Here is a 12,944-nt window from a genome sequence, read left to right on the forward strand (position 1 = left end):
CATCTTCAGCCCAAGAATCTTTTTTTTTTTTTTTTTAAGTTTATTTATATTTGAGAGAGAGAGAGAGAGAGAGAGAGAGAATGTGTGAGTGGGACAGGGGCAGAGGGAGTCAGAGATAGGATCTGAAGCAGACTCCAGGCTATGAGCTGTCAGCCTAGAGCCTGATGGGGAGCTTGAACTCACAAGCTGTGAGATCATGACCTGAGCCAAAGTCGGAAGCTTAACTGACTGAGCCACCCAGGTGCCTCTTCAGTCTAAGGATCTTAATCGTTAAGAATATCTGAGTTGTCCCTGGAGTATGCCCTCACTCACCTAGCTTAGCACAAATGTCTATGGAACAAACTACAACAACATGTATTTCATTCATATACAGAGCAGAAAGAAAGTAGCTGGCATAAGCCAATAAAATCAAAATTATAGAAAGGAAAAATAAGGAATAAGGAGAGTAAGTTTGATGCATGCTAAAGTAAGAAAGATTAAGAACTAAAGGAATGTCATAAGGAAAAAAAATCTTCAAATTTAAAGAGGCATATTTTAATCTCCACAATATAGTTAGGATGTGCTTATTAGGAAAGAAGGCAAAACGGATCAGTGTAATGGGGGAAATATTTCAATATTGTCCTATGTGTGAGTGTGTATGTATGTGTGCACACATGTATTTAAATATTTTTAATCAACTTGATCGAGTATAATTTACATGTAAGAAAATGCACGTATGTTAAGTAAAGAGTTCAATGAGTTTTGAAAATATATATCCCTATGTCATCCCCATACAGTCCAGATATAGAACTTTTTTTTTTTACCTTAGGACTTGTTCCCTCCTTACAGGCAGCATCTGGAGAAAACTGCTTTGAGAAAAGGAACAAGAAAGCATAAACTCTTCAGATAGAGTTTTGTAAGTTGTTTTTTTTTTTTTTTCAACATTTATTTATTTTTGCGACAGAGAGAGACAGAGCATGAACGGGGGAGGGGCAGAGAGAGAGGGAGACACAGAATCGGAAACAGGCTCCAGGCTCCGAGCCATCAGCCCAGGGCCTGACGCAGGGCTCCAACTCACGGACCGCGAGATCGTGACCTGGCTGAAGTCGGACGCTTAACCGACTGCGCCACCCAGGCGCCCCTAGAGTTTTGTAAGTTTTAATAGAAGCTATTGGTTGAGGACGGAATTTTAGGCTCAAAAGCTTGAGCATTGGAATATGAGAGCTGAAGTTTCGCTTAGCCAAACAATAGATTTGGGAAGAATGCTGGGTGAGTTTTCTGTAAGTTCATGTTATTCTTGCTAAAAATTTCTTTTGTCTGTGGAGATGGAGGCAAGTCAGAAAAGCAAAGATTTAGCCTGTTTGCTTCCATCTTGTGGAGCACTAGGGTGGTGGAAAGAGCGATGTGGTGGTTTTCAGCATACCGGGTCGGTTTCTCCAATCTCTAGCAGTGCTGAGTGAGGGAATCCAAATGCTTCTCTGACTCCAAAAGAGGAACGAGTGCCTGAGAGAAGGACTGTGGACTGGAAGCAGAGAACGCAAGGGGCGCTGGAGGCTGATGGGAACTCGGGCATCAGCAGGGGGTGCTGAAACAAGGGTGATGTCAGCTGAAAACCAGGAGTCTGTCTCCTACTTCTTTCCCTGTAGCCCAGCTGTGATGTTTCCCAGAACATAAATGGAGCCTGGGGAAATCTTGAAATGTCAGAAAACACCAATTTAGCGGTGTTTGACAAAAATTAAGTACTCTGTTACCTGGGGGAATGAGGTTCAAAGCAGAGATTAGATTGAGTTTTAGAAAGTAACAATCTCTTTTTATGGACATCTACCTTCTGAAAAATTTGTATCTACTACATAAGCAGAATAAATAAATCCAATACCATACTGGAAACTAAAATTAGTAATGAATGGATATAGCTCAACTATATTGAGTAACTGCATCTGCATGGCACTTGAGAGTTGACAAGTAGTTTCATGTACTTAATCTCATTTGGTCCACTCAATAGCCTGCAAAGTAAGCAAGCCAAAGACCCTTCCTTTACGTGAAAATAGAGACAGCTATAAAATATCATCCCTGGAATATTCATTGATTCAATTTATCCAAGAAATCACTGAAGTGCCACAACTTACAACCTACTTTACTTGCCATCTTCCCTGGAGTGCATTTCCAAGAGGCCGTGAGGGGTATGGGACAGGGTCATAAGAACATGATCAGGAGTGACAATGACCCTTGGTAGGCCCACAGAGTGACTGTGCTCACAAACAGAAGTAGGCGTGGAGGGTGAGAAGGGTACCAGAGTGCTTTCTTGAAAACTGTTATGTTAGCATTGCAGAAAGGAAAGAGAGCTCAAGTTAGTGCCATCCTAATCCCTGCTGGCGGTAATTAAGGTAGTGTGGAGAAGGAGGAATGGCTGACAGATGTAATAACTTTACTTATCTGACTCAAGAGCCTACAGAGGTGTCAGTAGCCCTGGTGGTGAGGAAGAGCCTGGGCCAGGTAAGAAAAGAGTTTGGAGAAATGAAACCAGTTCTAGAGACTGATTCTTGCAAATGGGGTGGCATTCTTGGGCCTGGTCCGGAGTTGGGTTAAGTCCAGACGTGAATACCTGGATAAGGCACGTGCCATCAAGGAGCAGCTGGTACCAAAGGCTGCCAGGTGGCTGCTGTGTCCGCTCAGCATCAGCTCAGTTCCTGGCCGGGATACAAGATTCATCCATGCAGCTCAGGGAATAGAACAGAGTTCCAGTTCCAGCTGCAACTGGAGGATTGGAGGGAAATTAAGGCAGAAATCCAGTCTGCAGTCTAGGCCAAGGGTGAGGGAAGCAGGGAAGGAATAACAGAGATGAGGTTTAGGTCAGCAGCACCCCTACCTTGCCATTGTGGGCTGAAGACTGGCGCTGACCTTCTGACCAGATCAGGATGACTGTGGAACTCAAGGGACTCTATCCTGCAGATGGAGGTCATTGGCAATGCCAGCAGAAGGGTCTAGAGAAGACAGGATTGAACATGATGGCACGGGTACAGCTAGAATTTGAGCTAGTCTGCCAAGGAAAGCCCAGCCTAACAGGATATACTAGTCATCCATCGGACATACTGCCGAGACATGAGAGCTAATTACAAAATAATGCTTTGACCGGTGAGCTATTCATTAAAAAACTAAAATAATTTTAACCAGACAGCCAACTGGTTTTGATAGTAATTTGTAACTTTAGCAAAAGTTCAGCATATAAAACTTTTTCCAGATACATAGCAGGAAATGTACAATTTTCTAAGCTAGACTCAGGAATGACATAAACAGCAAAATCATTTCTGCTTACTTCTATCATATATAGAAGAAAGTGATCTGTTGGACTGTTGATCTGACCAGCCTTGTCTCATAGAGAACTAGCCAGGTGAGTCCCATGATTTTGATTTCTCTACTAAGACCTTATATCGTATAGTCAATTTTAGTAGGGCTCTACGAGAAGCATCCAGGAGCACCTCTTTTCTTTTTTCTTTTCTTTTCTTTTCTTTTCTTTTCTTTTCTTTTCTTTTCTTTTCTTTTCTTCTCTTCTCTTCTCTTCTCTTCTCTTCTCTTCTCTTTCTTTTCTTTTCTTTTTCCTTTCCTTTCCTTTCCTTTCTTTTCTTTTTTCTTTTCTCTTCTCTTCTCTGTTCTTTTCTCTTTTCTTTCTTTTCCTTCCCTCTTCTTACTCTTTAATTGAGGGTTTTCATTATCCATGTGTGCAACAAAAAATATTAATTTTGGAGAAATGGGAGGAAGATATTACACACTTATAACACCTACAGCATATATCAGTCACTAAACAGCTTTAGGAACACCCGATGCCCCAGATGATGGATCTTTAATTTCACTTATTCCACTTTTTAGAGCTTTTTGAACCAGATATTCTTTAAAATGCCTTTGTTCCCTCCCATGTAGCAGAGATAATAAAGATAATAAGAGAAGAATGAACACCCGTGGGATGTGTGCTGTGTGCTAGATACCCCTTGAGGTGCCTTACAAGGATTATCTTCTTCTGTCTTCACAGCAGGTGAAGGTTAAAGCAGGTACTGTTATTGCCCTCATTTTACCGGAATCTAGAGAAACATGTATCCATTGAATTTTAGATTTGAAAGACAAACATATTAATAAACATGTAGCACTGTTTTCCCATTAGGTCTCATGCCACACGAGTGGTTCACACGAGTAAGACACAGAAGCCCAGTTCAGTTAAGTCAGTTGCCCAAGGGAATATTTCTGTTATATGACAGACCGGGGATAAATGTACGTTACTTCACGTTCATTTATGTTCCAACCACACCATAGATTCTCTTAGTTATAGTTAAAAAAGAAAAGTAGTACTTAAGAAATACAAATACATTTTAAGAATGAAGTCAGTCATGACCACCAGGATTAAGTAAATAAAAATCTGTTGAAGCTGCAATATATGCATGTGTATGTGGGTTTTGTGTGTGTGTGTGTGTGTGCACGTGCATCTGTGTGTGTATGCACATCCATATGTATGTATATATGCCTTTAACAAAACCTCAGCAAAGAAAATAGAAGAATGCATACAGATCCCAAATCCTTGCAAGCTTGCCAGACTTCCTGATGACCAAGTTTGTGTCAATGGTTTGGAGCCACTTTGATCTCAGCTCCTACAGAAGATCCGAAGAAGGTACTTATTAAAATTTCATAGGTCATAATTAATGATCCCACTCATAAAATTGCTTCTAATAACTCTGGCTCCAGATAGACAGTTTACCTGCAGGGAAAATTTTCTTTGCAGCAACACACGGAAGATCATAAATTGGCCTGGCTCAGTAATTTAGTGGGTCTTAGAGAGCTCAAACCTCCCTCTTTCTAAATCGATGATTTCAAACTAAGTTTACTGCCACCAGAAATTGAAAGCTTGTTATATACCTGCTTTCTAAATCTACTACCGGGGCCTGAGGTCTTGAAAATTCAAGGAAACTCTCAATTTCCACCTCCCGTTGCTGTTTTCCCACGTCCACACCCTCCTGCCTGTGCGTCCGGAGTCTAGGCTATAAGATATACAAGGTGAGCGGGAGAGAAATCTGCTTCCACATGCAGCACAGGGTGGGGATCAAGGAAAAACTGCACCCTTTTTGGACAGAGAGGACCTTCCTTCCACCCACTGTGTTGTTGTCTGTAGTTCTCCAGCTCTTTCTTTTCACCCACCTCTACTATTCCACCTCAAAAAGCCCCCACTCTTCCCCAACAACAGTTCTTTAGTTTCCAACGTGCCATTGAGCTAAGAAAAGCATTTCATCACCATGCTGGCTTCCTCCCACCTCTGAGTGTTCTTTGGTCTCTTCTCTACGGTTGGAGAAAAACGACATACATAGATAACGTGTTGGTTTGACTATGCTCTTCAAACACCTATCAACTTTAATATGTGATCTTGGAATGCATAGAGGTAATTCTATTCTGGATTTAAAAAAAAGTCACATTTTAAATTTAAAAAGTGAGGCTCACTTGTCCATTTGACCTTTCTGATTGTCTGCACCAATTCTCTTACATTAGGGATTGTTGACTGAACCTAATATTTTATCTGAAATAGTTTTAAATCCTTCATAGAAAATTTTTTTCATGGCAGTGCAATAAAATCCATTAGTTGGCAAAAAAAAGGGACTCATTAAATTTTCTTTAAATAATAGACCAGTGGGGTCCCTGGGGGGCTCAGTAAGTTAAGCATTTGACTTCAGCTCAGGTCATGATCTCGCGGTTTGTGAGTTCGAGCTCCATGTAGGCCTGGAGCCTGCTTCGGATTTTGTGTCTTCCTCTCTCTCTGTCCCTCCCATGCTCATGCTCTGTCTCTGTCTATAAATAATAAATAAACGTTAAAAATAAATAAATAATATACCAGTGACACACCTTACCAAAAATGTTGACTTGCTTTCCCAAACCTCATGGAAATAGCCTAAAGGGAGAGAGGGGGAAGGATGCTAAGTACAAGAGTGATTCTTTTTTAGTTTATTTATTTGTTTTGAGAGAGAGAAAGCATGAGCAGGGGAGGGGCAGAGAGAGAAGGAGAGAGAGAGAATCCCAAGCAGGCTCTTCACTATTAGCACAGAGTCTGACATGGGGCTTGAACCCATGAACTGTGAGATCATGACCTGAGCTGAAAGCAAGAGTTGGATGCTCAACTGACTGAGCCACCCAGGTAACCCAAGAATGAAAATATAATTCATACGTGGTTATTTAAACTTAACCAATGTTGTCAATAGTGTATTTTTGCTTTGCCTTGGGCTAGATGGAAATGGTAAAATTATCTCCAATCCAATCAGCTGGCACCTGCCTTTCATGGGCGTGAATAATGCCATGCTTAAAACTTGATACGACAACCCATCTTGTGTGGACTTTGAACCATCACCACTTGGAAATTATATCTCAAGGAACCAGAATCAAATATGACACATCGACCTGATGTGGGAAAGGGTCAATAGCCCATTAGTGGTTCCCTAGAGAATGTGTGTTATAAGTGACCTTCTGTTTCTGCTGCCACTCTTACCCAACTGCATCAAAGCTGCTTGGGGAAGAGACAAACTAATCACTTGCATATACTAAATTTGCTGCAGGCAATTGTGTGATAAATTGTCCAATTTCACTAGGCAAGGTAGCTTGTAAAAAGAAAGAAAATTCAGTCTCACAGTGTATAAAGTCATTGCATGGTCAGGTCTTCAACTGTAATGCAGGACTAAATGTATCTACGTTTGTGGCAACCTCTCCAACTTGCTGGGGGTGTGGTGTATGGAAGGTATAACTATTATGATAATTTCTCCGTACTATTTAGAAAACAGCTGCCAGAAGAGTCTCCCTTGTCAGAAAGACTTGAATATTTTTAACTAATATGTCATCTCATTGATTTGGGGGTTGCACTTTTATAATTGTGTTCTTTGAAGAAACTGAAGCATGGAGTATGAACCCTAAGATGAAGGTCAATTTGGGATACACTGTGTGACGAATCAACCTCACAGCTTCAGAAACATCTTTCACCACCGGCTTTAAAAATATGAATAGTAATTCGGGTGTTAAAAATGATGATATAATAAATTCTACTGGCTGATCTAAGGGTTAAGTAATTGAAGCAAATTCTAGTGGTGTTTCGGCTTACACAGGCAGACAGTTCAAAAGCATATTTAAGTTTAATTTTGGTTGCTAATTTTGTGCCAGTGTTTCTAGGCAACAATGCTAGGGATATCAACTTCTTCTGTTGGCCAACTCTGAATAGATAGGGAGCAGGCTATTAAGTGGGATTAGAACATGGAATCATCAGAGGTGCCTGGGTGGCTCAGTTGGTTAAGCATTGGACTTCGGCTCATGTCATGATCTCATGGTTCATGAGTTCGAGCCCTGTGTCGGGCTCTGTGCTGACAGCTTGGAACCTGGGACCTACTTCAGGTTCTGTGTCTTCCTCTCTCTCTGCCCCTCCCCAGCTCGTGCTCTGTCTCTCAAAACTAAATAAACATTAAAAAAAAAAGAAAATGGAGTGATCATACTTCTTATCATCCCTGTTTGATCTTGGTCCTATTTCATCAACTGTTAGTTCTTCTCATGTCTGGAGTACCTCAGCTATTCTTTGCTGAATGGTATACCTCCCCAAACCAGTTATATAGCACATACACAGGTGCTACTCCAAAAAGGGATGTTAAGTTCATTGGAAACTGGGTTAAATGCAGTGAAATGGATCGTTTCTACAGGACTTCTCAGAGCTTTGATATACTAATGTGCATTGCAGCTAACCAAGAGGGATAGATAGTATGCAGCATTTATTAAAATTATATGTCCAAATATTTCTTTTGTCCCAGGTACATTTCATGGGAGTGGTGTTTCCATGGAGCATAACTTGGCCAAACATTTAATTTGTCCAATTTCAAATACACGCTGTCCTGAAAAATATCAGCCATGCCTAGCACAGGGAACTGACTATAAAAATATAAATATAATTTGGATGGCAGCAATACACAAAAGTAAAACTTTAGGGCAAACTGCCACCATGGGGTAGTTTTGGAAAAGTCCCAGACAAGTGTAGAGAAATTCAAGGGAGGGAAAAGGCATGCCTACCTCCCTTTGCCCTTCCCTCCCACAGATTGCTTGGTCGGCTTTCAGGGATAACATGATTTTAAGAAATGCCCCCACAACTGTGAAAATTGGGGGGAAGCATGACAGTCTTGTAACAAAGCAGTTCTCAGGAGTTGCGAGCTGTCATAGAGGGGAAACTCACCAGGGAAGCAATGTCATTGCGTGGGCATTCAGTTGAGAAGGCACTTTACCCTGCAGGAGAGAGCATTAGTAGCCCTGGAAAGACCTCTTCTCTCTGGGGAATGCTTAACAAGACTTCCTCTTGTTCTAGGACCAGATATATCCATGGCCAATCAGAATTCTCGTGAATATGGTTTATCTGGGTATAGAAAAAAATGCATATGAACTGTAGTTCCTTATAATTTTTAGGCTAACATAACTAACTTAAAAAGCTACATAATCAAAATGCTCAATAGAACAATAGAACCTATGTTGTTATTTACTTATCCATCTATTATTTTCCTTATTTTTTGAACTTTCTGTAACATCATCAGCCATCTTATAATTCTTGGCTCTTTTTGTCCACGTTTTCTGTTTCTCACCTTCCCTTTATCTCCCTGCCCCTGCTTCCAGCCCTTAACACACAGCACTGGTGTGTTTGTAACAAAAGTCCCTAATATCTTCCCATTAACAAGAATATAAATAGATTCCCAACTAAAGGAAAAAAGCACAACATTTTAAAGTGCAAGCTGATTCAAAGGGTAAGGGAAGAATTCATTGAGGCATTTTCTGCTTCTTCAGGGAATAAAGACCCCATATTCTAGGGTTTACAAGCACTTACTTGGAAAGAAATGTTTCAATGGTCAATTTCCTGAAAAATCAAGCTGATACATATTCACAACAAAGAAACATACATAAAACAGTGTCTGCAAAAATTTCTTTCCTAAATTAAGTAAATTCCATTTCAGAACATGATCATATCTATGGACAAGTAATTCTTCAAAGCTGTGCTTACTTGCATTGAAGTAGAAATGTCTATATTTCTGAATTTGATAACTAAATCAAATATAGTGTTGTTTTATTTTTGCTTAGAAGCTGAACATAAACCTCTTTTCTCCAAAACTTTTTTTTTTTTTGCTGTTCAATACAGCGACGGATAAGTCCTTCAGTTGCAATGAGCCTTGAGAGAATGAGGTAGGAACTAGTTTTCGGTTTTATGGGTCAAGGAATAGAACTTTTAGATCTTCTTTGGCCCCAGTTTGGGATTCTATCTATCAATATATACTGCCACTTCCAAATAGCTAATGCTTTTAAAGCCAAAAGCATTCTGTATATTCATCATTTCTCACCAAATATGAGAACTGCCAGAGAAATGCCTAGCTTTTAAAATTCCATAGCAGAATTAAATAAGCTCAAGCCTAAGCAGAAAATAAGAATACCGAAGCTAGAAGAAGAAAAATGAACATAGATTCGTTTGTTTCTGCTGACAAGCCTACTTCTAGTCTTCTCTCGAAGCTACAGTATTCCTACAAAGTTGTGTGCTTCCGGCCATTGCGCCGGAATCCCAGCTTTGATCCCTGGACTGTGATGGAGCCGAGCACATCTGCCCGGTCTGAACAATGGGGAAAATACCAGCTCTTCTCTCTGAACCCCTGAGGTGGTCCACAGGCTGTCATGAGTACTCAGTAGGCCAAAACCTCTTCTCCCCACCATCACTCCTCAGCAGAGGGGAATAAGCCAAGTCTTGAGGACACTTGCCCCAGGTTGCAGAATGGAAAGTAGCCTTGGGTCCTTGGCTAACGGCAGTGTTCAGGGTTCTTCCACGCTGCTGTGTCTCCAAACTCTGCAAGTGGGACTAACCTTGCTGCTTTGATGAATACAGTTTTAGCTGCCTCTGTCCAAAATATGTCACCAAGCGTTCTTAAAGTGTTCTATGGAGAAATCAGACTCAAGCTGCTTAGGTGATGAAAAAGTGCCTCTCGCCTGGGTGGCTCGGTTGGTTAAATATCCGACTTCGGCTGGGGTCATGATCTTGCGGTCAGCGAGTTCGAGCCCCACTTAGGGCTTTGTGCTGAAGTTCAGAGCCTGGAGCCTGCTTCGGATTCTGTCTCCCTCTCTCTCTCTCTGCTCCACCCCCCTCTGTCTCCCAAGAATAAATAAATATTAAGAAAAAATTTTTAAGTGCATCTTGTCTCGTAACAATGGCACGATAGAGTGGCAACAGTGCCCAAGCCTTAAGAAAAAACCTGCACGGTGGGAAAGTTACAATGGATGGAGGAGTGGCTAAGGGTTGCAAAGGTCTCAGGAAGGTGCAACTATGTTTTGGCAACAACAGTTCATTTCGACTTCCTTAAGCAGTGCAGATTTTGACATCCAAGTCTTAAATTTCAGAGACTACTAAGCAAATTCCAGATGCATGCTTGTTAAGCTTGAGAAATCAGTGTAAAGGAAAGAAACTAGTCAAGACTACAGAATTCCTCCCAAAGAATGAACTTCTTAGGTAAAATTAGAACATTCGTTAACAAGTTGGCATTTTTATACAATGTCTATTTGGTAGCGTCCTGCTAATGGTCTCTGTGTCCAGAGCTCCTTAAAGGGAAAATGAGCAAGGTTTTATTAGATCCACTATATAAGTAGTTTCTATTGCCTTTTCACTTAGACAATTTTACTATTATCATTATTATTATGAGATGTTAACTTATTTTAACACAATTGCTTCCTACCATCCAGTGAGGAAGCTTTGGAGTCATGAACCTTTGGAGGATGAACAAGGTGAAACCTGATGAGCTCCGATGACTGTTCCTGAGAATCAAAATTGAGTCCTTGACCGAGCCGGGATAAACCACAGGTCCTTACTCACATGAAGTATTTATACTTTTTAAAGATTTTAAATAAAATTTTTCTTGCTTCTCTCCACAATATTCATTAGTTCTAATCATATTATGGTCCCAATGTAGCTATTTTAAAGTGAAATTAAAAGGCAGCCTAGCTTTGGAGGGTAAGAGTTATTGAAAGAGGTGTCTGGAGAGCCATTTAAAATTTTCAAGTGAAAAAAAAAGAGTGTATGTGTGAGAGCTGTTCTTTTCCTGTTAAAAATTAAGAAATCAAATATAGAAATAGTCTAATTTACATTAATGATCTGCAATCCATGAAACAATTTTTAACCATTTTAAAGTGAAAGGCTGGTGATTATGTGGGTGAGTGGATGGCGATAATAACCATAAATCTTTGAAAGCTGTGGATGTGCTAGGTAATAGTATATAAAAATGAGGTTGGCTAGGCTCCTGGCCTGAGAACTTACATAAGGAAGGCCTAAGCAATCATTCTGAGCCCTTAAGAGGGTGGAACTTACTATTTCTACTTGTCCTTACCCTTGAAGGGTTGGTCTTTTCCTTCCTTCCATCCCCAAAACCCCTGTGCACTTTGTGTTAAAATATAGTTAGGTCCCTGAATGAGCACTGGCCTTCTGAACCTCCCTCCCAGGGAGAGCAGGGCCAAAGGTGGTTCAGGCAATGGGGATGCTGGATGTGTATGATCAAAACCGTGGGAGCTGCTGCTAACCTGGGTGAACTCCAACAGAGAATTTGCCCTTCGTGTTGCAGGGGACTGGGAGTTCCTTTCTCGCCGGCTGAGCCACAAAAGTATGGTGCACACTGGCCATTAAACTTCCGTTCTCCTTCCTGCTGGGCCTAGTCTCTTGTAGAGACATAAATAGTATTGCTGCAGGGGGCCTAGGGACTGAGAATAGAGGCTGGAGGAATGGGAGATGGTGGGGGGAGAGGGAGATGTGTCTGAACCAACCAGTGGACAGAACAACCCCAGATCATACACACAAAGAATACCAAGGTCCCCCAAATGATTTTGCTGAGAAGAAGCAGAGCCAGTCATGAAATATGCAAATCTCCCAGGGAAAAAAATGTCTTGAATCACAGACCTGGTTGAAAATGGAGTCTATTTGCCCTGTTCCCCAGTTCCAGATCCCATATCATCACTGGCAAAGAATACCTCATGGCAATCCACACAGAAAGCATAATCAGAAGGCAACTGATTTTAGACGTACTCAGTGATACGTTCAAATATGCCCCGAACAAGCTCTCCAGGATTGCCCCTTCTATTGCCGGATTTAGAACTCGGAAGTTCAGTGGAAAGTATGCTTCATCGTGTTTCTTACCAATTTTAATATCTCAATATAACCACAAGTCTATTAAGATAAATAGTTAATGGTCACTATGTGAGAATGCCATACTTTAAGAGATGTCTGTGGCATGGATTGGGTTTTGCAGGATGGCTCAATACTATAGAAAGACTTCCAACTTTCAACACTTATTTTTAAAGATAAGAATGAATTTTTTACAAAGTCTACAGAGGATTGGCTCTAGCCAGGCCATTATGTGTTATACATATTAGAGAAGGGGGCATGGCATGTACTCAGAGAGTTTTAGAGGAAATTAGAATGCTACAAATGATCCCCTTTCTTGAACCCTGAAAAATTCCACTTTGATTTAGCACTGGTGAAATTGTTAATAGAAACTTCTTTGCACATTGTATATAAACAGCACAGCCTGGCCTGTATCAACTTTATGCTCCAATAAACAAGACAATAATGACAAATTATCAAAGCAGGCCTCAGATGTGACCCTCAATTGGGAGAGCAGCAATTTAATGAAGACAAAAGCTAGGTGAAAGCTGCTAATATCATTTACTGATAAACAGATTTTCTCGAGAGGCTCCTAGCTGAATCCCCCGAGGACCCATAAACCTGCATAATTCCATTTAAAATATTGTGCAATTCACTAAATTAGTCTTTGAACATCCTTACTATCCAATTACGAAGCCCCAGCATGGACAGAATAATGAAATTTTTCAAACTGTGGAATGCATGTGGTCTTAACAAACTTATGACAAACACCAAAATTAGCTTTCAATTTTGAGGCCAATGTAGC

The 12,944-nt window shown here is 40.7% G+C and overlaps 1 long non-coding RNA gene across 1 annotated transcript in view; it reads right to left on the reverse strand.

Moving 5' to 3' along the window:
- The window catches only part of LOC147584681 (uncharacterized), a 41,254-nt gene extending 32,739 nt beyond the window's left edge, over positions 1 to 8,515 (reverse strand). The window contains exon 1 of the long non-coding RNA XR_015255793.1: positions 8,204 to 8,515. This is a non-coding gene — a long non-coding RNA (uncharacterized LOC147584681). The remainder of the gene's footprint in view (positions 1 to 8,203) is intronic.
- Positions 8,516 to 12,944: the final 4,429 nt, after the last annotated feature.

Source organism: Puma concolor, chromosome A1, assembly GCF_028749965.1.
Source record: "Puma concolor isolate L17-30 chromosome A1, mPumCon1.1.hap2, whole genome shotgun sequence".
Lineage (NCBI taxonomy): Eukaryota > Metazoa > Chordata > Mammalia > Carnivora > Felidae > Puma > Puma concolor.